Below are 12,500 nucleotides of genomic sequence, written 5' to 3' on the forward strand. Positions count from 1 at the left end.
TGGTAAAAGAATTACAGGAATTCACTGGATCATGGGTCGTATCAAATGAAAAATACTTTATCATACTAGGAAATTTAATTATTACGAGTATATCTGGAATTTGTCCTTTTTACTATTTTTCAGATTACCTTTCTTTATTTATTTTGTTTAGTTTTTGTTTTGTTTTATGATTTCCAGGATTATTTTGTTTCCCATTTGCTGTTCTGGTAATAATGAAAATGGATTTGACAACTTTTTTTTCGAAGCAAATACTGAGTTCATTACTTATCACAACCCAGGTTCTGCTACAGGTGCGGTACAATCTGGCAGTGTGTAAGTGACAGTTTATATTTTCCAGCGAGAAGTGCAGCGCAAGTACGAGTAAAAGCTCCTAGTCACAGATCGGAGACAAAAACACTGTTGTGGATTACTCATTATAAACTATGGATGTTTTCATTCCATAGTGGACTAGGGAAATGTTCCAAAAAGATAACGAAGAAAAATGTTCTTTGAATTCTTCGTCACAACAGCAAATTTACTAAAAAAAAGTATGAATTTAAGGTATGATTTACGTAGTTGTTCTCCTAATATAGCTTGAAAATATCTTTAAGAACACTGGTTTTTCAAGAAATGTTACTATAATTACATTGCCGTGCGTAGTTTTGTTGATAAAGAACTCTGAATAAGACGTCAAGACCATTAGCTTCACAAGATGGATTTGTATAAATAAATAAAACTACATTTTCTTCGACGCCCTTGATGCAGGACACACTGACGGATGAAGGGCACCACGCACACCTCCCCGCACCTCGACCAGAGACGCTCCATTCACGAACCTTCATATTTAATCCGATGTTTAATGTTTTCATCCCAAACACGCAACGCATCAAAGGCAAAAGAAACGCAACGCACCATAATGATCTAAAAACTGACGATAATCTTATTTATTCATTTTTAGGAAATTATACGCGTGGCTCCACAGAATGCCCGCAGGTGAAAGATTACAGCACATACCTGCGGACTTAATCATATTTTCATGCATCTGATCTTTCAGACAAGGAGTGGTGGTATAATATTAAACAATCAGAATGCTATAGAATATTAAAAAACATCTAATATTACAAAAAAAATATATCAATGGCAGTTGCAGTGGACCTCAAGCAGTATGAAGTGGATAGAAACTTTAAACATATCACAGAGAAATGCACACAGTAATATCAACCTTGCTGACGATCGTAATATTAAAGCCATGAGGAATATGAGATTTGTCAATAATAGTGAGAGAACACACAATGACAAGGAGGAAAGGCAGAGCAAATCGCAAACTTGAAGCCACGAGGAATATAAAACCTGTCAACAATAGTAAATGAAAGAGGAAAGCAGAGTTACACGTTTCAAAGAGAAGGAAAGAAGAAGACATTTATTTATAGCACGAAGGAAAAAAGAAAGGCATATTTATTTATGCCACAGAGAAAAGAAAGATTTACTTTTGACACTGAGAAAAAGAAAAGGCAGATTTATTTACGTCGCAGAGGAAAAAAAGATTTATTTATTTATATCACAGGGGATGAAAGCAGAAAAAGAAGAAGACAGATTCATTCATATCAATATCACTGAGAAGAAAGGGGAAGACAGATTTTCTTAGGTTATAAAGAAAAATAATGCAGACTTATGTCAAGGAAAACAAATGAAAACTGATTGATTTATACTACGGGGAAAGAAATGGAAGATATATTTAGGAGAATCTTTTACAGAGAAGGAAAGTGAAAACAAATATACATATACCACAGAGAAAAGAAAGGGAAAGATGGATTTACTCATGCTTTATGCAACAAAGAAGAAAACGGAAGATTAACTCACTAGTCTCTTAAGAAGGCAAAAAGGTAAAGCAACAATACTAGAACCGTAAGAACATAAGAAAACAAGGAAAGCTGCAAGAAGCCGTCAGACTTTCACGTGTCAGTCCCCGTGAGGAACATATCCACCTATTTCCTCTTCCTACTTAGTATTTAACATTTCACTACATATTGCATTTGCTGTTTACCTGTCCATTCGTTCATCCAATCTAACGTCCACTCCTTCATCCAATCCGTGGTGCTGAGGTCAGTGTGCTGAAGAGGAGGTGAAGAAGGCTTGCTGCTGGGACAGTGGGGCTGCGGGGAGGGAAGGGACAGGGTGAAGGGGACAAGCTGCAAGGTGACGCGGGGGAGGAGGGAATGTGTCAGGGCGACCTTCAGGAACACCTATATCTGAAGTGGTGGTTCAATATGTGTGTCTGTCTCTATCTCCGTCTGCCAGTCCATTTCTGCCTCTAACGGTCTGCCTGTATCTCTGTCTCTGCCCTGTCTGTCTGGGCTATTTGTTTTTTTCTTTATTTGCCTTTATGTCTCTCTTTTTGTATCCCTCTCTGTCTGTCTTTAGTCTGACTCTCTCTCTCTCTCTCTCTCTCTCTCTCTCTCTCTCTCTCTCTCTCTCTCTCTCTCTCTCTCTCTCTCTCTCTCTCTCTCTCTCTCTGTCGACGTGAGAACTTTTCTTATCGTTCCCTTGCAGTATTCCCAAAAGCTGGCGGGGAAAAGAAATACATAAGCCAGGCGTCTATTGAACTGTGATCTGAGTTGAGCTCCTGGCACGGTCCGCTTCGCTCCTCGTGCTCTGCCTCGGGACGGTGGGTTAGCTGAGTGAGTGGACACGTGACGGCGGGCTGAGTTCCTCCTACACTGGGTTCATGTGTTGAGAGGATTTGTGTGATAAAACTGCAATAAAAAAAAACAAATAATAGAAGGAAAATAGGGAAGTAAAACAGATTGGTAGCTTTTTTTTCTTTTTTCAGTTGTGAGAGTATCAGTGTCTCTTGCTTGTCAGATGAGAGAGAGAGAGAGAGAGAGAGAGAGAGAGAGAGAGAGAGAGAGAGAGAGAGAGGAGGAGAGAGAGAGAGAGAGAGAGAGAGAAAGCAGGCAGTCAAACATAGACGATTAGTCAGGGCAAATTCAGACAAGATAATAGAGAAAGATAAATAGAGAGAGAGAGAGGAGAGAGAGAGAGAGAGAGAGAGAGAGAGAGAGAGAGAGAGAGAGAGAGAGAGAGAGAGAGAGTGTGTGTGTGTGTGTGTGTGTGTGTGTGAATGAGGAGCCGTAGTGATCAAGTCGTTATTCACCAAGGAGTCAGTTTAGCTTCGCGCCGCCACCACTCCCGCTAACAAAGACTAATGCGCACCCGCTAACTTCTGCACCAACTTCGTCTCTTCCAATTTAGGCAGTCAAGGGCGCTGCTTTGCCAAGTTACCGCGGAATCTGCATCACTCGTTACCTGAGCCGCGGGTCCTCCTCTTGCGATACTCAAGCAAACACTGAACAAAGAGCAAGTTCTTGGTTGGGCAGATGAAAAAGTAAAAAAAAAAAAAAGAGAAAAAAAAACTAACCCCTACCTAATCTGACAAAGCGCAAGTTCTTGGATGGGGAGAGGAGAGAAGAGGGGAAGTGTAAAAGGGAAAACAGGTTATATTTTAGACGTATAACGGGGAATGAAGAAAGGCCCAAGTTATGGAATTTTGTTCTCGAAGGGATAAAAATAGATTGACGAGATGGTACACATACGAAGTGACTCTTCCGAGGGCGACGTAATTTTGGGGGTGAATTATTTCCTCCGCCAAGGAAGCGCGGCCTCTCCACGGCTCTCATCCTCTCTGTGCCACGCTCGGCTGCCACATAATAACCCACGTGGCACACCTCCCCTCCCCGGGCACCCTCCTGATCGTGATAAACAGGGGCTTCTGACTTGCTGATGACCGAGAGGCGAAAATATGAGGTTTCTTCTCCAACGTTACGGGCAAAAGAGTATAAGCTTTCACGCTTCATGTATATTTTACAACGTAACTTTAAATTTATGTTGAGGCTTGACAGTAAAGCGCATATTGAAAGTGATAGCGTTGTGTGTCAATATTTGGCGCGGAGGAGAAGCCTTCTGCTGCGATCGCTACTGCGGGAAAGTTACCTCAAGACGGCGGCGCCTCGTCATTTGTCTCTGGCGGCGGGAAGTGAAGAAAGGCAGGCAGGAAGCGAGGAAGATGGTAAAGTGTAGACTCTAGTGTTTATACTGACAAGGTTACGCGGGAGCTGAAGCCTTGAGCTGATGGAAAGACTGGCAGGTGACGGTGCAGCCTTCACCGCCCCTCACCGCTGATAGCTGAGTGTCGGTTGGCGGCCCGCCATGCATCACGCTGCCGCCTCGCAGACACGGGAAGCCGCAGCACATAGGAAGTCAAGCTCAAGCACGCAGCCGCACATTTCGTAATTACAAACTTCTGGGGTGACTTAGGTTGCTACGAAAGAGAGAAAGAACAGAAGAGAGGGTGAGGAAAAAGAAATACAGTTTCTTTATCGCCACCATGTCACTCTCAACTTTGCTCGGCGGAATGTAACATGAACAATATTAGCGAAAAGTTAAATTGAAAAAGCTGAAAGTGCACGCAATAACTCCAGTCGTAAAATGTAAAAATGTCCCGGGAGTCAGCAGAGAGGCGGACTCGTCCCGGAGGCGTCCACGCGAAGCGCCATGTTATTATTGGACAGATTACCAATATTTAAGACGAACACCTTATTCGATGCAAGCGATGCTGGCACAGGCGGTGGCGTCCAGGATAAATGTGTATTTCCTTAATTCAGAATGTGTAGGAAACATGTAAATAGGGAGAGAGAGAGAGAGAGAGAGAGAGAGAGAGAGAGAGAGAGAGAGAGAGAGAGAGAGAGAGAGAGAGAGAACGTTAATCCGCGCGTGTCCTTAGCGTTGGCGGACAAGAAAGCGTGGAGACAGAAGCAAAGCAGTTCGTCAGTACTTCTGAGAACATCCAGAACTCAAACAAGGCAGCGTCTGGTCGCGAGGGAGAGCTTGGGGACTGATCTTCGTGTCTTGCCATCAACTTCCCGAGACGACATCAAGAATTTAGTGCTTGTTTGTCCTTCGCTCAGTGCAGGGATTGAAGCGGCAATGAGTGCAGCTAATATACTTTTGCATCGCGGCACGAGGGTTCACTCACCGCACTTCACGGGTAAGCTCGCGAGACTTAATTAAACTGAAAATGTTAAATGGATTTGTGTGCACAGGTATAGTTGCGCTCCCCCACAGCACAGTGCGGCACAGCTGGAGGCAAGGCAAGCCAGGCGTGGCGGGAGAGGCGTGGCGGGGCGATACTCGTGGGATCACAGTGGACGCTCTTGAAATTAGACATCCAGATAAATGACGTCCCCTTGAATGCAGGCGTGCGGGAAGGTGGTGGAGACTGAGTATTTCCGTGGCGTTTTGAAGCTGTTTGATGACGGCAGCGGAAGGGATGATGTGGAGAGAGAGAGAAAGAGAGACAGTGGTGATGGTGGTGATGTTGGTTGGAGTGGTGGTGGCATTGGTGGTTCTGGTGAATACTGAAGGCGCTGTATGAAGTTAAGCCTAATCACTAGCCCTGATACTACATATATACTACAGCTTTACTACAGTGGCGCCTCGCAATACAGGTCACCCGCCTCCCTCCGCGGCTCTTCATCAATATTACAGATACTCTCGCGGCGGCAAGTGTGGGTGAAAAACGGAGCGTATATCCCCGAGTGTACATATGTATACCGCGTTTTGTATCAGCTTTTCGTTCTAGTCACGGCGCCCATATACAAGCCCATCAGCATCGACATATATACGTACACTTTCTAAAAAAAAAGAAAAAAAAAAGAAAGAAAGAAGAAGCGTACAGTAGCTATGAGCGGTTTTACCCACTAAAATACAAACGGACAGACAGACAGACAGATCGAGAGACAAGCAAGCAGACAGGAAAACAGACATGCTGATAGATAGATAGATAAACAGACAGTCAGACAGATAGACAGACAGACACACAGACAGACACAGACAAGACAATAGACGCACACACTCAAACACACACACACACACACACACACACACACACACACACACACGTACTCTCTCTAAGGCAGCTGTTTATGTTTCCAAATCAATCACCATTCATTCACGTCACCGAGTGTCAGACAGCCACGCGAGGCATCGACGGGCGAGACCAACTACCGAGAACCTTAACGCGTAAGGAAGACAATGTAAGGTCGTACAACACTCGGTTCAGATGGACGCAACTCTGACGCACCTGAGTGACTGACCAGCTGGAGGGGTGCAGTCACGGCTTGGTTCTGAAGAGGTGACAGGTGTTGGCATATCTTACAGCAGACTCTTGAAGCTCATTCGTGAGGGGAAAAGAAAAGTCTTCCATCCAAACCAGAGAGAGAGAGAGAGAGAGAGAGAGAGAGAGAGAGAGAGAGAGAGAGAGAGAGAGAGAGAGAGAGAGAGAGAGAGAGAGAGAGAGAGAAAGAGAGAGAGAGAGAGACATGGGACATAGAAACCATTTTAGCATTGTTGCAGGAGTGAGGGAAGGCTTGCTGATGTGGGCCAGGGTGGGGGAGGGAGGCACACCGTTGAATAGGCCGCAGTGAGGGCAAATTCACTGTAATGGCCAAGTTAAAGAAGAGCTTCCTATTGTGGCCAAAGAGATAACTCGCTTCTGTGGCCACGGTGAAGGAGCGGCTGACGTAACGACCTCGGGGTTACGACTGTAATGACCACGGGGAAGAGCGGGCCTGTAGTCTGGGGCTGGTGGGAGGTGAAGCAGGAAATGTTTGTGCTGAGGTAGAAAAAAAAAAAGTGTAATAAAGAGGAAACTATCATGTGATGACAATAAGGATATGGTGTGTGTGTGTGTGTGTGTGTGTGTGTGTGTGTGTGTGTGTGTCGCCAGAGAGAGAGAGAGAGAGAGAGAGAGAGAGAGAGAGAGAGAGAGAGAGAGAGAGAGAGAGAGAGAGAGAGAGAGAGAGAGAGAGAGAGAGAGAGAGCAGGCAGGGAAGCAGGTAGATAAACAAGCCGTGACAGAGGCAGGAGTAGAATCTGAGGTTGTCTGTCTACATATGTGACTCACTGATTCACTCACCCACCGATTCCACTGACAAAGAGAGAGAGAGAGAGAGAGAGAGAGAGAGAGAGAGAGAGAGAGAGAGAGAGAGAGAGAGAGAGAGAGAGAGAGAGAGAGAGAGAGAGAGAGAGAGAGAATGACAAAAAATATACGGAGCTTTGCATGCATGTACTCGTACTCATATATATTCACGCGAGCACACACACACACAAAACACAGATACACACACACACACACACACACACACACACACACACACACACACACACACACACACACACACACACCTACAAAAAATAAAGGAACTTCCGGTAGCAGTGTGTGTGTGTGTGTGTGTGTGTGTGTGTGTGTGTGTGTGTGTGTGTGTGTGTGTGTGTGTGTTTATGTACTCGTATGTCGCGTGTGAATATTTAAGTGGACTTCTAGAGCGCCATCCCGTGTTCTACCCTGCTAATGTCCCTCCCTTCTCTCTTCCTCCTTCCTTCCTTCCTTCACTCACTCGCAGGCTGCTCTTCCCCGCCCCTTTAGAGCTGTCAGCCACGAGTGTCACTCTCCGCGGAAAGTCATCGTCACCAAATTATCGGCTGAGGGAAGTGAAATTAATTAAGGATGAAGGACTGATGACAAATGACCTGTTTCGTGCCTTCCCTGGTGATGGGGGAGTGATGATGTGTGGGGGTGATGGCGAGGGGAAGGGAAGCGCACACTCACTTGCCCATATGTGGGGGTGAAATTGTAGTCGAGCCCTGGAAGTCCCCTGCTGGAAATAATTTGGAAGTCATGGTATGGAAGCGTCCTGTGCGAGCTCTGGCATGTTTTAAGTGGCTGGCGGTGCGTCTGCCCCAGGTGAGGCAAAGGTAGCACAGGTAGGAATGGAAGGCAGCCACTCTCGTAATGTTTCCCCCGAGCATTAACCGGTGAAATATTAGCACGTATACTTAGATTGTACGATTATTCAGAACACCCTCAAAGAAAAATCCGGGAACTGAGAACATAACGTTGAGTCAAGTATTTCTCAGTGAGTTATACTTCTTTATCAGAATACCCTAAAAAAAGATTCCGGGAAGTAAGGAAACGATGTCAGAACAGGTATTTCCCACTTATAACACTGACTTGTGGTGTTCTCTCGTATCATTAACCACGTACCTCCACCAACGTAACCTTGATATAAGAGTTTACAAAACCAGAAACTTTCAGTGGCAGGAGTCTTGGTGGTTCCTCGTTTGTCCTCTTCAAGCGCCATCTTTATTTGTCTTTACGCGTCTTTGCTCGTCCTGAATTCATGTCATCCTCTCTAGCTTAAGTGGAAAACACGATTTGTTGATCAAAGAATGGATGGAGGACACAAAAAGAGTCTCCACAAAGTTTACCGCGGCCTCCCAGGGGACGGCCAGGCACGGAGGAAGGGACTGGAGCATGGAGGAAATGTTGGTCTCATTCCGAACATTTTTTCTTTTCTTGTGTATCGTGTTACTGAATTTACTGGATTAAAAACACTGGTCACGGGTGTGATTGAGTTGTAATGCTGCAATACAAATCATGTTATTCCTCTAGTCTTAAGAAAACCTTCACAGTGGTGACTAACCAGTGATTTTCTCTTTCTCTCCAGGTGAGCGTGGAGCGGTACACTGACAACACTTGTAAGTATTGATCTTTTGAGTTGACAATCACGTTACGAGTACTTCCTAGAATGTCCACTTGACGAGAAGCATCAGACACATGAAAAGTTTTGCTTCAATTGGTGAAGCAAACAAACAAACGTCAGCGTAACAGTGCACCTCTCGTTTATAATAACCAGTTACATGTACGAGTACATGATAATAATTACAGGTTAATGAAAGTGTGCAGGAAGAGGTAAGCTCTCCAAACACTTCATTTACTTCCACCAAAGAAAGAGAGAGAGAGAGAGAGAGAGAGAGAGAGAGAGAGAGAGAGAGAGAGAGAGAGAGAGAGAGAGAGAGAGAGAGAGAGAGAGAGAGAGAGAGAGAGAGAGAGAGAGAGAGAGTAATAATACGACATAAATTGTTGCTTCTGAACAATTAAATTACTCAAAGTTTATATATATATATATATATATATATATATATATATATATATATATATATATATATATATATATATATATATATATATATATATATATATATATATATATATATATATATATATATATATATATATATGAGAGATGAAATAAACAAGTCATTTGCAGGTGAAGTTGAGTTCTCCTCAATATTTCAAACTAAATTAATAGTTGGAAAAATGCTTTTCTCGGAACTGTAATCGAGTAACGTGAAGGGAATGTGGCAGCTGTGTGTGGACAAGTGAGTCACTTGTTGCTGCACGACATGACGCTGTGTTCAGGTGTTCATAACTGTGAGGGCAGAGCACCACCTCTGCGCCTCACTTCGCTACTGCGAAACTCTTTATCTCGAGTCAAAACTTTGGCCTGGCCAGTGTAGAGAGGGACGTATGGCTGGATGACTCATGCTTGCCAGAAACATTACAATGACCTGAAAAAAACCATAAACGTTGCTGGTGCTCAATTAACAGAAGTATCCTTCAAATATTCACACATTCCAAGCGCTTTGGTGACTATATGAAAAAGAAAATACAATGTATAACGAGATATATGCGTCTGGGTTCGTTTTACAATACAAACCTACAGAATACAAACTGATCGAAGGCAAATCACTTCTTCAGAGCACCTGCCGCTTCCCATCTCGCGAGTGACACGCTATCGACCTCTCCACAAGGGTCCACGCGCCCGCCTCCCAACCCTCAGGATTGGGTATAGCCAGCCTTCTTGTAACACCATCCCCCCATCCTCTGTGCCTCGCCTCGCGCCAATATTCCATCGTTTCCACCTTGTTCTCTGCGCCTACTGTCATGTATCATTCAACAAACAATGTCTGGGATCGCAGCCCACTTTGAGGGAAACGTGAAATACAACAACGAGTCATTGGGGTTCTCTGGCCTTTACTTTCTCGGGGATGGAACACGAGGAATTTTTATATCTGATAAAAAAATAAACTTTTGTTGTTTCTCCTTCACGTCTGCGGCGCGAAGGGCGATGATGGACAACACACCGGCGGTGCTGAGGTACAGACGAGCTGTTTCTTGTGCACCACGAGATTCTGAGGACCCACGCAAGAGAGTCATCTGTTAAGCGAGTGTCTCACCTCACACGCCACCACCACCTCCACCAACGCTTCCACCCTTCCTCGTCCTCCCACGACCGCTTCCTTCCTCCCTTCTGTCCCTCTCCCCGCACAACACAGTCCAGCCTTTTCCCATCCTCGCCTCACAGTAGACAGCAGGTGTGGGCGTCCATCATTTTTGGCCGACGAATCATAGACATGTGAGCGCATTTATATTCCATTACATAAATTCATATTATGTGGAACACGACGCATAATGTTCTCTTAAAGGAATGAACTTGTATTTCATGGAAGGATATTCACGACGCGTTATCATGTTGTTATTCATCTTGATCTTATTTTCCAGTCCTCCGCGGCGGTGAAGCAGGTCGGGGAAAAGCTTGTGGCGCGGGTTAAATCTATTACCACGTCGCAGGAAGGACACCCGAGAGATATTGCCTGCACCTTGCCTTCAGCTCGCTCCCAGGGCTCCTCCATCACCCCTTTTATCTCAGGAGTGGGACGATAATAACAGTACGTACAGGTGTGGGGATAACAAGGGCCGACAGGATATCGAACCGATAGCTAAAGAAAACGCAGTTACATAAAACCCTCACCTTTCACTGCTATTTGCCACATCTTCCCTTCATCACTAACCACTCTGATACATCTTTTATTGTTTATAAAGCCACCCCCACACATCATACTGCCTAGAAATTGAAAAAAAAAAAATCTTTTAAGCCCTTTCTTTCTTGTAAATGCTAATAAAGATTTTATACATTACTTCTGGTACTGTGAATTGTTGCATATCACAGTAAGAGGCTTGAAAAGAAAAAAAAAAGAAAAAAAACTAGCAACTTAGAACAGAGAATACAGCGAGGCCAGGCGATACAAGACCCTCACGTACTTATCAAACACGGAATACGTGGAGGAAAGGTAAGGAAAAGGGCAACCAGGTACTAGAACATTGACTAACAGGGCGGCAAGATGAGGCTGGCAAGGAGAGTCCCCCGCGGAGCTACGCCTCTTGTAGTATGTGGCACCAAGGCGGCTCTTGTCTTTCTCCCTGTGTTTTGTTCTTCAAGCGCAGTGGTAACCAGACACGACTATACTATAATTATTACGGCTGGGAAAGAAGAATTGATGCGCTGCGGAGAAGTATAAAGCGAGGATGAAAATGACAAACGAAACGTAACGTGGGCGAAAAAAATGTGCACAGAGAGAATTAGACGGTTTTTACAGCCTATAAATTTACAATAAAGGTGGCATGTCCAGACTGCTGCTTTTGCTGAAGAGATTACAGTGCAAAGAAAGAAAAGAAAAATGTGCGATTAAACGAGGAATGACCGGGCGGAAGGCAAAAGAAAATGAGGAAATATATGAGGAAGAAGAGAAGGCAAGGCAGGAGGGCGATAAAGAGAAGGCGAAAGAAGGGGAATGTGATGAGGAAGGAGAGCAGGAGGGAAAGAGAGAGAAAAAGTGGCAAAATTTTTATTAGATGCAAAATATTCAAACGAGGTTAAGACATACTCAGAAAGGAACTAAAAATATTGTAGTCGCCTTAACATCACGACTTCATTTTCCAGAAACAAAACCAAGACAAAAGACAAATGTAGATGGAGGAGGTATTGATTAAAAAAAAAAAACTCTAGACTGCATAAAATGAGAGAGAGAGAGAGAGAGAGAGAGAGAGAGAGAGAGGAGAGATGAGAGAGAGAGAGAGAGAGAGAGAGAGAGAGAGAGAGAGAGAGAGAGAGAGAGAGAGAGAGAGATAATAAGTACAGACAGGTAGATAATCAATGACGTGACATACAAAGCAACGAAGCAATGCCAGGCACGACGCAGGCAAGCTAACCTGGGGAGCAAGCTAACCTACATACGTGCCGCTGCTGATTCACACCTGCCGTGCGTCTCCCGGTGAAATGTGGGTTCATGCAGTGGAGGTAACTCAGTGCAACACAAGGAGGAGGGAGGAGGAGGAGGAGGAGGAGGAGGAGGAGGAGAAGGGAGGCGAGGAAACACACAGCCTCTTATCGGTGCTCTAAAGACCTGACGGAAACGAGGCGAAATCAGTTTTGGCTTCATATTTTTCAAGAGTCAGGGTGAGGGACGAGGATAGATGATTTCAAGCTAAACGACGCGATTCCAAATACCAGCGATAAAGGTGGGAGGTAGGCAGGCAGGCAGGCAGGCAGGGAAGGAGGGAGGAAAAGTAAGCACCGCGGGAACGAGTGAAGAAGCTGGATAAACTAACTGGAAAAATCCGGGGAGGCAGAAAATGCGACAGAAAAATAAACTCCAAACACTGGCAGGGCGAAGCGAATGGCCCGCGGCGAGGAGAGAGGAGGAGGAGGTAGGAGGAGGAGGAGGAGGAGGAGGAGGAGGAGGAGGGTTTTGGTTGTGTTTGGTGGTGATTGGAAAATAAT

At 44.8% G+C, this 12,500-nt stretch overlaps 1 protein-coding gene and 1 long non-coding RNA gene across 2 annotated transcripts in view; both read left to right on the forward strand.

Annotated features, from left to right (window-relative positions):
- LOC135100811 (neurotrimin-like) overlaps positions 1–12,500 on the forward strand; it is a 158,788-nt gene that overhangs the window by 62,414 nt on the left and 83,874 nt on the right. The gene's annotated exons all lie outside the window — the stretch shown is intronic.
- LOC135100348 (uncharacterized) lies at positions 9,136–10,730 on the forward strand. Its single transcript, XR_010268624.1, has 2 exons — positions 9,136–10,295; positions 10,442–10,730. It is a non-coding gene; the product is annotated as an uncharacterized LOC135100348 (long non-coding RNA).

Source organism: Scylla paramamosain, chromosome 5, assembly GCF_035594125.1.
Source record: "Scylla paramamosain isolate STU-SP2022 chromosome 5, ASM3559412v1, whole genome shotgun sequence".
Classification (NCBI taxonomy): domain Eukaryota; kingdom Metazoa; phylum Arthropoda; class Malacostraca; order Decapoda; family Portunidae; genus Scylla; species Scylla paramamosain.